The sequence below is a fragment of the Rousettus aegyptiacus genome, unplaced genomic scaffold, assembly GCF_014176215.1.
Source record: "Rousettus aegyptiacus isolate mRouAeg1 unplaced genomic scaffold, mRouAeg1.p scaffold_m13_p_4, whole genome shotgun sequence".
Classification (NCBI taxonomy): domain Eukaryota; kingdom Metazoa; phylum Chordata; class Mammalia; order Chiroptera; family Pteropodidae; genus Rousettus; species Rousettus aegyptiacus.
Window position 1 is genome coordinate 19,690,660 of NW_023416307.1, and position 14,870 is coordinate 19,705,529.

General features: G+C 34.3%; 1 pseudogene; it reads left to right on the forward strand.

Moving 5' to 3' along the window:
• The first annotated feature begins 13,994 nt into the window (after positions 1–13,994).
• LOC118602134 lies at positions 13,995–14,113 on the forward strand (annotated as a pseudogene).
• The last annotated feature ends 757 nt before the right edge of the window (positions 14,114–14,870 follow it).

A 14,870-nucleotide genomic window follows, 5' to 3' on the forward strand; every position in this document is an offset into this window, starting at 1 on the left:
AAATGGGAGCTCATGTTCACTTTTTGCAGAGTGACCTGAGGTTATATGAACAAGGCTTTCAGGGTCAACTTAGACTCATCTCTACACACCCCACCAGACCCCCAACAAGGATAAAATGAGATGATCCTGGGATGTTGGAAACGTTTGATTAATGTAGCAAGATTTTTAAAAATTCCATAAATGTCTCAAGTAAACCCAAACACATATTTGGGCCTTGATTTGGAACTGTACAGGCTCCTTGATATGGTATACAAAGTTCTGATTTCTGAAGATTAGAGTTTCAAGAGTTGAGGAAATATCCAAAAGTTATCCCCTTGCTCAGAGTTGTTTTTTCCCCCTAAACTTTAGATGAATTTGTTCTGAACTTTGCAATTCCTCTGACCCAGAGTACTCTTGCATATACGAGTACTCAGAGCTTTAGAGGTATACTTTTCAGAGAATTTCCCAGCCCAATGATAGCTGGCTTCTGTGGGACCTGAGACTGTGGATCCTAAGGCAATACCAGTGCCACAGTTAACAACTCTGTAGCCCTGGACTAAACTATCAACACCAATTACTAAACTGACAGATTCTTTTGAAAAACAATTTTTTTACTCCATATAGTTCATTGTTAGGTTTTGTTGGAAATACAAAAGATTCATGGATATAGTTCTTATTCTTGAGTAGATTATGACCTATGAAAAGTCAGAGAAACAAATTATAAAACATGTTTTTATGTTCTATGATATCGGAGAAGGAAGTGATCTGTTCAGGTTTGTGGCAAATGGTTTCATGGGTGAGGTAGATTCAAGCTAGAGCTTGAACAATGTTGAGAGTTTACAGGTAAGGAAAATATTGGATAGGGACTATTCAGCTTCATATTGCAGCTGAAACAAAGTTGATTAGTTCATTTTCACGCTGAAAATCTTCCAATGTTTTCCAGTTGTGCTTCTCAAACTTGAATGTGCATATACAATTAAACTGTTAAACTATTCAGATTCAGTAGACCTGCAGTGGAGTCTGAGATTCTAAATTTCTAACAAGTTTCCAGCTGCTGCTGCCGGATCTCAGATGAAACTTTGAGAGGCGAAGATCTATACTGGGGGTGGGGGTAGGGCAAACTACAGCCCATGGATGAAATCTAGCCCACCAACTATTTTTAAATGAAGTTTTATTGGGACATAGGTACATCCATTTGTTTACCTGTTGTCTATAACTGCTTTTCCATTCTTCCCCCTTCGGGTACATTACTGCTATATGATCAACCTTCTGGTGCCCAATCTTACAATGTTTTTCTTATTTCTTGCATATTATTCTTTACCTAGAATAATATTTCCAGTTATCCCCACCTTGCTCACTCATTTATCTTTATTCATTTCAGACGATGCTTCTTCTTGGATCCTTTCTCAGAGCTGAGTTAGACGTTTGCCTATGTTTGTCATTGGACTCAGTACTCTTCTCTATCAGAGCATTTATCATTATGCAGGAATCCTGCTTTTTTTGTCTGTCTGCCCACTGAAAGGCAGGAATTGCATTTAATAGTGCATAATATTTAATAGATGTTTAATAAATATTTAATGAATAAATTGTTGATCCAAAAAAAAAAAAAAGCAGGCAGATATTTCTCCAGTAAAATGGGTTTATTTGGGAACAACAAAGAATTACAATTTGAGACGTGCAGTCTAATGGTGACCCATGTGATGTGTAAGTCCAGAGGAAAAGTAGAAGAATCTTCTTTTACAGACAGAAAGGGCATCTTTAGAGGGGCTGTTGTAAACAAAGAGTCCGTTAGAGGAAACTGGGAGTTCTAAGTGTAGTGGTTTCTCATTTGCTGAGCTGTAACAGCCTTCCATTGGCTGAGTGGTTGCTGGGCAAGGAGAAGATCCTCCTTCTTCCTGCTAGAATAGTAGAGGAGAAAAACATCTTCCAGTTTGAGGCAATTGACAGTGAGTGGTATGTGAGAACTCCGCTTACAGGCACTTCAAACTTTACATGAGGTTTCTCTTTATTAGTCTTTACAGAATAAAGCAGAAATAAGTGTACACATTTAGGGTAGACTGAAAAGACAGGTTTAATGCAGGATTTATTTAGGAGAGTAATGGGAGAAAAGGTCGGACAGAGCAGGAATCAGCCAAACAATAATGACTTTAAAATCAGACACAAGAACTTGATTTTCTTATTCTGGACTAGAAGTTCTCCAAATGACTTCTAGGAAATCCTGGGACTATGAGATGCTCTTTGATAGCAAGTCTTTGTGGTCAAATAAATTTCAGAAACTCTGAACACGTGCCTTTCTTTTTCAGATTCACAGTTCACAGAATTTTATAGTAAAGAAACCAGTTTTACCTTATTTAATTCAGAATAATTCAAATTTCTTGACTGGAATCCTTCTCTCCTTTGGAATAGCAAGTGCATTTTGAGGAGCTCATGCCCTATGTAGTCCACTTTGGGAGGCACTGGTTTGGCAACATAACCCAAAAGTCCATAACTGAAGTGATGTTCTAGGCAGATTCTCCTGGCAGACGCAGAGTGGATGCATTGAGGAGGAAGGGAATGAGGCACACAGATTTGCTCTGAAGTTAGGTTCGGGATGATGAAAGCTTAGGTGAAAGTGAGAAGAGGAAGGAAGGGTGAATACAAGCCAATGTAGAAGAAAGAATCCTTGAACTACTAAGATACTAAAGGTCCCTCCCTACTACAGACTCCCAACTAATTCTGCATTCCTACTATATAGCAAGCTTAGCAGGCAGGATCCACTTCTTTGTTATTACTTTCGGTATTTGGCAGCTCTCTAATGTAAATAGCAACTCATTTTACATACTGGAGGAAGCTTTGCTTTGATAAAACTATTTATATTTCCTTATTTTCTTCATTAGCAGTAATTCTTAGGTTAGAGGAAGCTGATAAAGGGTGTCCAAAAATCTGGAAATAATATATATACTATACTCTTCTAAATGAACAATTAGACTCATATCTTTAGTTTCAGAAGTATACTACCTGAAGTAAATATTGAGTATGTTATTTGAAAATTAAACTAACATTGTTTAACAATAAGTTTCTCCTGTGTTTCCAATTTTTCAGACATCTCATAGAATATTATGTATTCACATTCGTGGCATGACAGTGAGTAAGAAGTGGATGATATAGAGACAATAGTTGCTGGTAAAAAACAGTTGGAAATTTTCTATAATTTTTCTTTTAATGACAGGCTTTGAACTATGCTCACGTGGATTTAAATACTTATCATGAGTCCACCTGAATATACTGGATATTGGTAATATATATATATAAAAGTGTTGTGTTTCCCAGACTAGATTCTGCTAGGATTTCATGAAATGTTACCAAACAGACACACACTCACACTTACACATTTTTCAAATGCTGGTTAAACAGATTTTTTTTTTTTTTGCTGCAGGAATTCTCCGAGCCTTTATATAATAATGTGCATTACAAATCTACAAGACAGGGGATTAATATGCAAGCTTTTTTAAGATTATTTGACCATAGAAACTTTTTGAAATGAGATGCTATTTGCCTTATACTAATGTTTTGTGGTATACCATTCGAACAATGCTGTACTAGTATATAAAAAGTCATAAAATCGTATAAGTGCTTAATCTGACACCTGGCATGTTACCACTGCTAATAGATACTACCTTTTATTATTATACTATTATTATCACAACTTGCACCTACTGTTTGACTTCATCACCACCAATGCTGGTTATTAGCCTTCTGTTTTCCTGCCTTGTGCTGTGATTTTTAAAAAGCCTAGACAATGCAGACTGGCTTATTATGTACTGATTATAGATCACTGTGGCAAAATCAGCTTCGAGTTAATGGGATAACATTTTATCTTATAATTTCAAAATATGTTTCAGTTAATCTTAGAAATATTTCTCATTTAATTGTGGTGCATAGCAGTGAAACATATTGTTGTTGTCCTCTGAGATCCATGAAACAACGAATGAATTTCATATTTCATGAAAAGATGACAAGACTATTTCTTAAATTTGTTGCCTGAAATTTACCTTTGTAGAATGACAAAGAGAACTACACATTTCCAGGATAGCTAGAAAAAAACTTCTTGTTATTTATATAGCTGATGTTTTCAGAATGCTAGGAACAGAAGAATTCTAAGAAAAATAGTTTTCTCTGCGATATAAGCTTCTAGAAAAAACTTACATTGCATAGATCTTAATATCAATAATAGAGTATAATAAGTTTGTATTCATATTTTTTAAAACTCTTAACTTATAATGATCTTATTTGATCAGATATATCCTTGCCCTGGTAACTCTGCATTTGGAAATTATGCATATATTTATTCTGAAAATCCATTCAGGTAAGGAATACATAAGCTCAAAATGCAGCAGAAATTTGTATAGGTTACATTTTTTAAGTTCTATTAAATCTTTAAGAAATCATTAAATAATATTTAAGTACCTATTATTGGTTAAATGAGAAGGAAATGTAAATCAAGACTTAACATAAGAGCACACTGTAACCCCTCAAACCTAGATGACCGAAACTAAAACTCTTAAATGAAAAATAAAAAGCAATTAAAACTGATAATTAAAAAATTACAGGTAAATATCCTTGATCTTTTGCAAATAACTGAAACCTAGATATATATTTTTTTCTTGTTTTCTGTCCTCTGTGTGACACTGATGTTTCACAACTTGAGAATGTTCTCTCTTTTTTTTTGGAATCACGGTAGCAATGAAAACTGGCTCAGGATGGAGTGCCCACCAGGGCTCATCTGCTAGTTCTGTCTTTGGCAGACTTCTGGACATCTCTGAAACGTTGTTTCTCATCTGCAGAATAGGTCAAACAATATCAACTGTACATGTTCCACGATATTATTGTGAGGATAAAAAAATAGATGTGTAGGAAACAGAAGTGACAGCCTTGATTATAGTATAAATGTTAAGGGTTATTGCGGATTATAAAGCATTGGAATTTTCCTTGGCCCCCCAGATCTTTCCAAGGCTGGCTTCTTCTCGTCATTTCAGTTTTAACGTAAATGTCACCTCCTCAGAGAGGGCTTCCCTGACCAATTAATCTGCCAGTCACTCCTTGAGCCTTCTACTCTTTTTCTGCCACTTGAAACAACCTGAAATTAGCCAACTTAGTATTTGTGCATTGTTTCCTGCCTCCCTCTCCTGCAGCGTCAGCTCCACAGGGCAGGCCTGTTCTGTTGTGTTCATTGCGGACCCCAGTATCTGGGACAGTGAAGGAATGTACTATCTACAGCCACTCCTGTCTCCAGGTACAGCTGTTAAATGGATTTCGGTCTTAGAGCTGGATGTATCATTTTCATATAGCTTTCTACATACTTGGCAGTGAAAGCCTTCAGAAAGTAACTCATGCATCCTCCCAACTCAATGATACATCTATCCTAGAGAGAATTGCTTTTTCTGTGGAGTCATTTTCACCTCAGATAAAGTCATTTTACTCAGAATGCTGCACAGAATTCATCTATCTCCGGAGAGCCAGAAGAAAGATTCATTTTTTGATTCTCCTATACCAGTGGCTAGGATCAATGAGACCACTCTTGATGTTCTCTCCAGAGCCGGCCTGAAACTGTGATCATAAAGCTACTGGATCAGTCTGGCATTCTTAAATGGCACAATTGTACTTAACATGTTGGTTAAAAGGCTAGGCATTTTATTCCTATCAAATAAAGAATCCTAAAATTTATGTGTTTAGGGAAATCAAATATCCATGCCTCATAAAAATAATGCATAAACCCCAATGTCTTTGTAATCACTTAAGTCTTAAACCATCAGCTAGCTGTATGTTAGTGTCCCTGGCTTTATGCCTACATCCTTCTCCATCACTGCTTCAGCTCCATCCCCGCTGGGTCAGTACCATTCCTTTCATCCTCTAAAAACTCCCTTCCCTCAGGTAGCAACGAGACCTGCTCTCAGACAGCCTTCAAGTGTTTGCTTGAATGTTACCTTAGTATATTTGCCTTTCTTTCTACCCTATTTACAATCATAAAGCCTGCTCTACCTTCCCCTCTTCTTTATATTTTTTCCATCCGACATACTTCATACTTTATTTATCTGTTTATTGTCTGTTTCTTCTTGCCATAATATAAGTTTTATGAAAGCATAGATATTCATATGTCCACTGCTATGTACTGGCTGGCCCATGGTAAACAGTTAATAAATATTTATCGAATTAACTAATGAATGAAAAAATATTAATATGCAAAAGAGTAGCATAATTTGAATAATCGAAGTTCAAACAATTCATTAAAATTGATTATATACAGTTCCCAACACTTGAAGCTGAGTGTTAATTAAATTGCTTCAAGGAACAGAAACTTCAGGGTTACTCCAGGACGCAGGATTTTATTTTAAAAGATTTAGTGAAAATAAGTGAGAAAGTAAGGAAAAGGAATGTCATATAGCCGTGACATATGCTGTGGTTCTTGAACTTTGCAGTGCATCAGAGTCATCTGGGGTGCTTACTGAAAGCACAGTCGGCTGAGCCCCAAGCCACATTGGATTCAGTAAGTCTACATGGAGCCTGAGAATTTACACGTCTAACCAGTCCCAAATGATTCTGATGCTGCTAGACTCGATCTGCATTTGGCGCACCCTGCCCTTCTGGTATAAAAGCCACTATGCTGACCTTAGGCAGTCTAGGGCTACTGACTTAGTTCCTTCAACTTTGCCTCCATTGTCCTGTTTGATTTATACGGATATGAGTTCTCATGTTTGTCTCAAGTTCTCAGCTTACTCAGAGAATCTAGTGGCTCATGACTTCTGCTTTTTCTCTCTGTGACACTCCACATTTGTACCTGCCAATTGTGTCTATGTCGCTCATTCAAAATCCCTGGGGAGTTTATTGGTTTTAATTGGATATTTCAGTCACTCTCCAGTAGTGTTTAGCTTGGTAGGGCACTGCCCTCATAATATATACCTTGCACTCCCCTTTGCTCATGCTAAGATCCTGGACTAGCAAAATCACACGAAATAAAGCGTGATCAACCATATATAAGGCTTCTCATCTGTCTTCGTTCAAAAAGGATCTGTGAGGATGAAGGCACTTGATGGTTTTCAACAGAGGGCTCTTTACATGAAAGGAAACTTGCATGGAGTATCTGGGTCTAGGTGATTAAGGATATTTTGAAATAGCATGAAAGAGAATGCCTATATTTTACTGCCAGGTAAGCCATAAATTAGCCTACTCATACTGGACAAATTTTTGTTTTTCTCTTGGCCTGTTTCCCTAGTGATAAAGTGAGGGAATTCGACAGGGTAAGTAGCAAGTTACTTTCCATATGTGGTATGCTATGATTTCATTAATCTGTGTACATACAAAGGTGCATGACTAGGTCAGCCTCAATCCCTAAGTGGCTCTGATCCAACATATTATAGTTGAATTTAATATTCTGTTTCCTTCCGTTTTTCTAAAGAGAATGGATACAAAACCAACTTGCCTGGGTTTGAGTCCTTGTTCTGCCACTTACTAGCTATGTGACTTTGGGCAAATAACTTTGTTGGAGCCCAATTTCTTTATTCATAAAATTTGGATTTTAATAATTTTCCTATAGTTTTGTTGGATCATTGAGTTAGTACATATAAAGTATTTATAAAAATTGGGGGTAAAATGATTTAATGCATATTAAATTATTTAGAAAAATATCTGGCACATAGAAGAAACTATATAAGTACTCTTAAACTTTTATATATTTTTATCTGTGCTATATTTTGTTCTAATTCATGTGACTATTCTGTGCATGGGATATTTACTTGGAATTGTGCTTAGAATATGGTCATCAGAAATTCCTATAATAAAATAATGTAATGAGGAAATTTCAAAGTATTTCAGAAATACCTATATATATTCTTTTAAAAGATATTTCTAGAAGCAAAGAGGCACATGGCATTCTGTAAAAGACAAAACTTTAATAACATAAAACATCGAACTTTGCCAAAGGCTAAGGGGGAGAGACTGACCACAAATGGTCACAAGGAAGCTGTGAGGGTAACAGCAATATTCTCTATCTTAGTTGTGCTGGTGGTTACATGACTGAATGTGTTTGTTAAAACTCATTTACAAAAGAAGAAGTAAAATTTATTGTATCTGTGTTGTAGCTAAATAAACCTAACTTTATCTTTAAAATGCTTCTTGATATAATCTTTTGATCTGGGAGATTTTGCAGAACATGTAGTCAGTCGTATGTAATTCTGATCTTGCACACTGATTTTCCTAAACGTGCATTCATTTTTATTTAAGTACTTGAAATAAAACATAAACTACCAGTAGAAACACTGCCACAGCTGCCACAATTTTTGTAGCACCTGCTGTCCTCATGTCTGGTTAGTCAGTTTGTGTCACTTTCTCATTAAAAAACTCTAACCTCCCTTGCACCTCTTTGTTTAAATGCCACGCCTGCTCTACCTCCATCTTTGCCTACGCATTTCTCCTGGGATGCTGTAGGCTTTCTCTCACCCAGAAAATGGGAACAAAGGTGCTTACTTAATATTTGTTGATGCTATTTTCAGTAGTACTGTTTTATAAAGGTTGTTTTCTAAATTATTGCTGCTGCTATTCTGAAAAAAGAAGAAAAGTTTTATGACTATTTCATATTCATTAACCTAGCTAAATTTAATATTTTGTAGATTATTTTTTAAATCACATTAATGAAGTTCCTAGTTTGCTGAGTGTTTTTTAATTATTATAAATAGATGTCAAATTTTATAAAACATTTTTTTCTGCATCTGCTGAGGTCACATTTTTTTTCTTCCTTATTTTGTTAATGTGGTGAATTATGCTAATTGATTTTTAAATGTTAAAACAACCTTGCTTTGCTGGACTAAATCATCTTTATTATTATATTTTATTCATTTTCTATTTGTCGACTATGATTAACTACCATCTTATTTAGGATTTTTGTGTCTATGTTCATGGGTAGGGTTCTACTTAATTTTCTTTACTTGTGGTCTCCTTGTCAGATTTTGATATCAAATTATGAGAGCTTCACCAGACAAGTTGAGTGGTGTTTTCACTTTTTCCCTATATGCTAAGGGTTTTTGTAAGATTGAAGATAAGTCTTCCTTAAATGCTTGGAAAAATTCACTAGCTAAGCCATCTTTGCCTGGAATTTTCTTTAAGAGGTTTTAAATTACAAATTAATTTCTTTAATAATCACAAGACTATTCATATTTTTATTTCTTTTTTGTTCATATTGGTAAATATTCTTCATTTGAATTTTGTGCATATTAAATTTTTATTAGTTTATCAGCATAAAATTGCTTATTACATGCTCATATATAGTTTCAGTGTCTGGGATCTACAGTGATGTTCCTTGGGTTATGTACATTATCTCTTGTTTTTCTTGAACACTCTTCCAAGAGTTTTACCAGTTTATTAGTCTTTTCAAAGAATCAATCTGTGGCTTTGTTCATTCATTCTGATGTATATTTGTTTATTTTATTTATATCTGCCCTTGTCTTTCATTTTCTTTGGGTTTATTTTGCTTTTCTTTTTCTTACTTCTTTAGATGGATGCTTAGTTCATTAATTTTGAACCCTTCTTTCCTACTTCAGTCATTTAATATTAAAGGCTATAAATTTCTTTTAACATTTCTTTATCTGTATCACAAAACTTTTGATATTTAATCTTTTGTTCTAATTTTATTATAATTCAGATTAAAACCTTTTCTACCTTTTAAAATTTATTACTTGACACATAGGTTATTTAATATTTCTTAATTTCCAAATATAGAGATATTTTCTAGTTATCTTTTTGTTATTAATTTCTAGTCTAACTCCACAGAGGTCAGATTTCAGTACCTTGATATTTGCTTTTTGGCTCAGCATGTGGTTAGTTTTTGTACATAGGAAAGGGTTGGCTTTATATGAGATTTAAAATCTGGTATTCATCAACTTCAAGAAGCTCATAGATAGAATTCAGAGAGTTTGCGAACTTGACTTGAGTGGGCAAAAACTATATCTTTATTTTCACTAATTGCCAATTAAAATTTAATATTTCCTTTAATAATGAATGTAATCAACAAATCAGAATTGGCTACCAATACAAATATATTCAAATGACATAATAACTTGGGAATATCTTAAAATATTATTTTCTCTCCTAACTACATTAAAACATGGTAGTTATTAGATTACCTACTTGGTCATCTTATCTAATGCATTAAAGAGGTACATTGATTACCATATCACAGGTTTTTAAACATTTCGATAGTTGAATTTTAATATTATTGCTTTCCTTTGTATTCTACGTATTTTATTGAGTTGAGTTGAGCACATTATTCTGAAAAGAGTACATAGACTTCTTCAGACTGTTAATTGGTCTTTTGGCACACACACTAAGAAAGATTAAGAATACCATTACAATCAGAGGGAAAGCAGAGTACATGGACACAGAAACAGGGAATTCAGCAGATTTAGTTTGGGAAGTTAGAGAAGTGTTTTTGCTATTGCTTCTAATTTTCTGAGTGATATAGATGTCAAGATCATCAGAAGAGAGTGAGAAAAGAGGGAAGAGATGATGGAAATTTGAGTATAAGAAAAAAAGTGTGAATTAATTTTCTAAGAGAAGGAGAAAGTTAATTTACTAGGAGAATGCAGGGTAGTGCCTAGTGCCCACTGTTTTCAGATTTAAGGGAGACCACAATTATGGTCTTTTTCCTACTCCCTTCAGCTGCAGAAGGAGTAAGGGGTTGAGTTAACAGGGTTTTCTAAAAGAGCAGACTAAAGGGAGAGAGGACCAAAGGAATGAATGATCTTCATGGTAGGGGAATACTAGAGATGGATTCCCAATACCCAGGTGGTTAAGGAGGGAAGAGAAGAACATGAAGAGGTTTATGGTGAATGGTAAGGGCAATGGATAGGAGGTTTCCATGAGGTGAATGAATTTGTAGAGTTAGTGACACTGAAGTAAATAAACTGGAGGGAGAGGAGATGAACTAGAAATAGAGAGACTTAAATGTGTTCTATAACTAACAAATTATAATTTAAGAGAGTGAGAAGCAAGTGAATATTTTAGAAAGGTTTATAAGCTTACAACGATGAAACTTTGACACTGAAATCAACCTCTCTCTCTTTTTTTCCCCCTACTATCTCTAAACTGCCATGCCTGACACCCCCTACACTCTCTCATCAATTTCTCTGCCTTGGATTTTTCCTGAAAAAGGAAACTTGGCTTCCTTCTCAGCATTCAGGGATTCTAGCTGTTATGGAGTAGCAGTCCTGAGAGTTAGTGTGACAGTAGCTGAGAATTAACATATACTTTATGTTTGCTCCGTTCTCTGCACTATTAGGCACTTTTTGTGAGTCTTTCGCACGTAATCCTATGAAATATAAATGAATAAACTGATGCATGAGGAAGAAAATTAACAAGATTAATTAATGTAATACAGGTTCCATCTAATGGACCTGGAATTTTAAACAAAGTCTGACTGCAAACCCTTGATTTTTTCATGCTGTCGACTTGACCAGCAGTCTTATTTTACTGTCGTTTGTAGGATATGTTTATACACAAGCCATATTGATGGATCCCTAGAGGAAAACATTCATGTTGTTAAATAACATGAAAACATAAAGTTTACTAATTTTTTATAATTTATTTAATGAGCTCGTACTTATTTTTTTTATTTCTTTTTGTGCTTATCTTACTTGAACCAGAAATCTCAGTTTTAAGCAATTTTGAGACCATCTAAATAAAATATTCCACAAATCCTCCTGACTCGAGTATTCAAAAGTCACTTGTGTCTTTCTTTTTCTCTCTGCCATTATATTCTCACTGTTATCATTTCTTTAAGTTGTGATTTGTGTTGTGCTAAAAATGACCAATTTATTATGAAATCCATGGAGGGAAAATCAAATTATCTGCTTAATAATATGTATATCTAGCATGTCATAGAGCGACTAGATTTTTAAATTATCATTAGGTTGATTTTGTGTTGTCCAGATTATGAGGATATTATGAGAATAAAGAAGTTTAATGCAAAACTTTTGATTCAGCTGAACATATTCATTTATTCATTCACCATATCCATTTATCCATTCATACTTACATTCATTCAGAAATGTTTATTAAATCCATTCCAGGCTCTGTGCTAGGTAGGTATTGTGGTTATAATTCAAGACAGACTCAATTTTGTCTTTCTTGTATATATTAGACATTTTCTGACAAAGACAAAAAAAGACAACTGGCGTGGAACGGGCTTCTGTGTGGAAGGCAGCACTTAACTGAGAAAACATCTCTCACAGACTACACCTATTCCAGACTGTTGTACCAGAAATAGTGCTGTTTCTAAGATTCTCATTGGTCTTGGGGAGTTCTTGGGGATCACTATGGGATTTTAAAAATAAAACGTGATGGGGACCCATTTCTATATATTTTTGTTCAGTTAGTCTAAGGTGCAGGTGCATTACCTTTGTGGCACTAGGAAAAGGTACCCCTCTGAGGGTGTCATGATTTGGAAGCATGGGTTGTTTATCAGAAGACGTATTGGGGTAGCCCCGTGCCAGAATGCTGGGCTTGGTGAACAGAGCGCAAGATGGATTTTAGCTATCTTTGCCTCCTTGGTCAGACACTTGTGCAGGCCCAATATAGCAGCACTGGGTCTTGGCATCCGAAAACACTCTCCCTCTGTCATTTTAGGGGATACGTTGTACTAAAGCTCTCCTTAAGTAAAAGTAGACTGTAGGCCTCTGCCTCTCTCATCATTGTGTACATTTATGATTGGAAAGTGGAACTCCTGAGTTATTTTTTTTCCATTGGATATGTTCTAATGTTGGACACAATCGATTCCCCTCCATCACCTGTGTCTATATGATGCCAAGTATTAAACTCAATATGTTATCTACATATAAACCATACGTGTATTAGTAAGTTCTAGATAGACCTAAACTTTTTTTGGCTAAATAAAATCAATAGCTTTCTTTTGAATGCTCATAATTACAAAGTTAGTAAATTTGTTGCCTTTTCCGAATATACCACTGTTTACTGAGTCCTGCATGGGATAATATTCTGTGATCATAAACCCAAGGATGTGAAAAAATGATCTTGCTGGTAAAATTAGCAATCAGAACTAGAAAAGCTATTCTAGAAGGGATAGCATAAATTTGTCAAATCTTAGAAATAAATAATGCCAGAAACAGCAAAATAGAATTGATCAGGGAGCTATTATCTAGGGCATAAAAATAAAATAATTTTGAATTCTCAAGGGAAAAAAAAATCAAGGATAATTACTTTTTAGATACTTTGACTATTCTGAAGTTTCTTTGTCCAGGACAGAGTAATGATTTTGGAAAGTAAATACAACAGCCCCAAATAGTTCTCCTTTAAAAAAAAAAAAATCTAAATGTAATTGTCATATTTAGAAAATAGAGATAGATTTTGTACTTTTAAAAGTGAAATCAGCATTCTAAAGAGAAAGAACAAAGGAGAGAAAAAAACGTAGAAAGCAGTTAAATAACCATGATGAAAGTTACGAGGCGGACATTATTAAAAATGAATCTATACTTGAAATAGATCCTAAGATTTGAACATCAAACTAAATAACCATAAGAACACATTATTTTTCTTGACAGCTTTGTATTGGTTATCATTTTCTGAGTTGGAAAATCTTGATATGCATTTTATGGTGATAAATGGAGAATTACTCCTATTGTATTGCCTATTCTCTAAAATTTATTTTTTTTAATGTTCAGTGTCATGGGCATTATATTTATGTAAGTCCACATATTATTTCTTTACTTATTTATATTTTTAAAGAGATGAAAATAATAAAGTAAGTTAATGTTTCCCTAGGAAAATTTTTATATAAGAAAATAAGATTAATACTTATTATTCAAATGATTAGAATTTTCTATTAAAAATAGAATTGTCCCCAGATTAATGGTGAGATTATAAAAAATGAACTGACTTTCCTATATGATGGTAGTGGTCTCTAATGAAAGGTGGCAAATGAACAACTGTCTATTTCAAGTGATTTAAAATTCAAGATCAAATATACAATCTTAGTCCACGGCCAAGCCATCCTGAATGTACCCTATCTCATCTGATTTTGGAAGCTGAGCAGGGTCAGGCCTGGTTAGTACTTGGATGGGAAACCACCTAGGAATATTAGGTGTTGTAGGCGTAAAAAAAAAAAAAAAAAAGTACAATCTTGTAGGAAATATTTTTGACTATTTACTATATGTCAGGCTTTAGGAATATCAACATAAAGCAAGATATCACCAACGGGGGAAGTCCTTGCTCATCCAAGTGGTTCTCGGGTGTCAGATAATGCATTACCTCAAAACTTGAGTCACAGAGGTCTCCATGGGCCATATGAATCAATTGTTTTTTTATTTAACAAAAGTTTTTTTGACTTATAATTTTAGTATTTGTTTTGTTTCCTTACTTTGTTTTTTCTTCAAATACCTTTTTTATTCATACACTGGATTTTTTTAACAAATATTTATAATGTTTCCTCAAATTCTTTTGAATCTTTATTATTTCTATTTAATTTTTTCCCTCCTTTTCACCATGTATTTCTCTTAAAGAGAGTTTATCATCATCTCTGGTGTTTACTCATTTTTGTGTTCTTTCTGTTTTAGTCACCATTTTAAGTATTTTTTTTTTCCGAGCTCTGATTTATATTATTTCTTCATTGCTCTTATATAATTTTCTTAGTGTCTTTTAGTTCTAAGGTAGGAAGTTACTATTTTGGTCTGTATTATGATCATGTCTTCCCAGTGTTTAAAAAAAAAAAATGATCTACAGGCATATTATCCTGCTCCTTATTCTCTTTTTTTTTGGCTTATAATGGCCTTGTATGGGGTTTCATTTCAGTTTTATTCTTTGCTCATTTTCATATGAAAATAGTTTTTCTGCATTTTTAAAGGAGGTTTTGC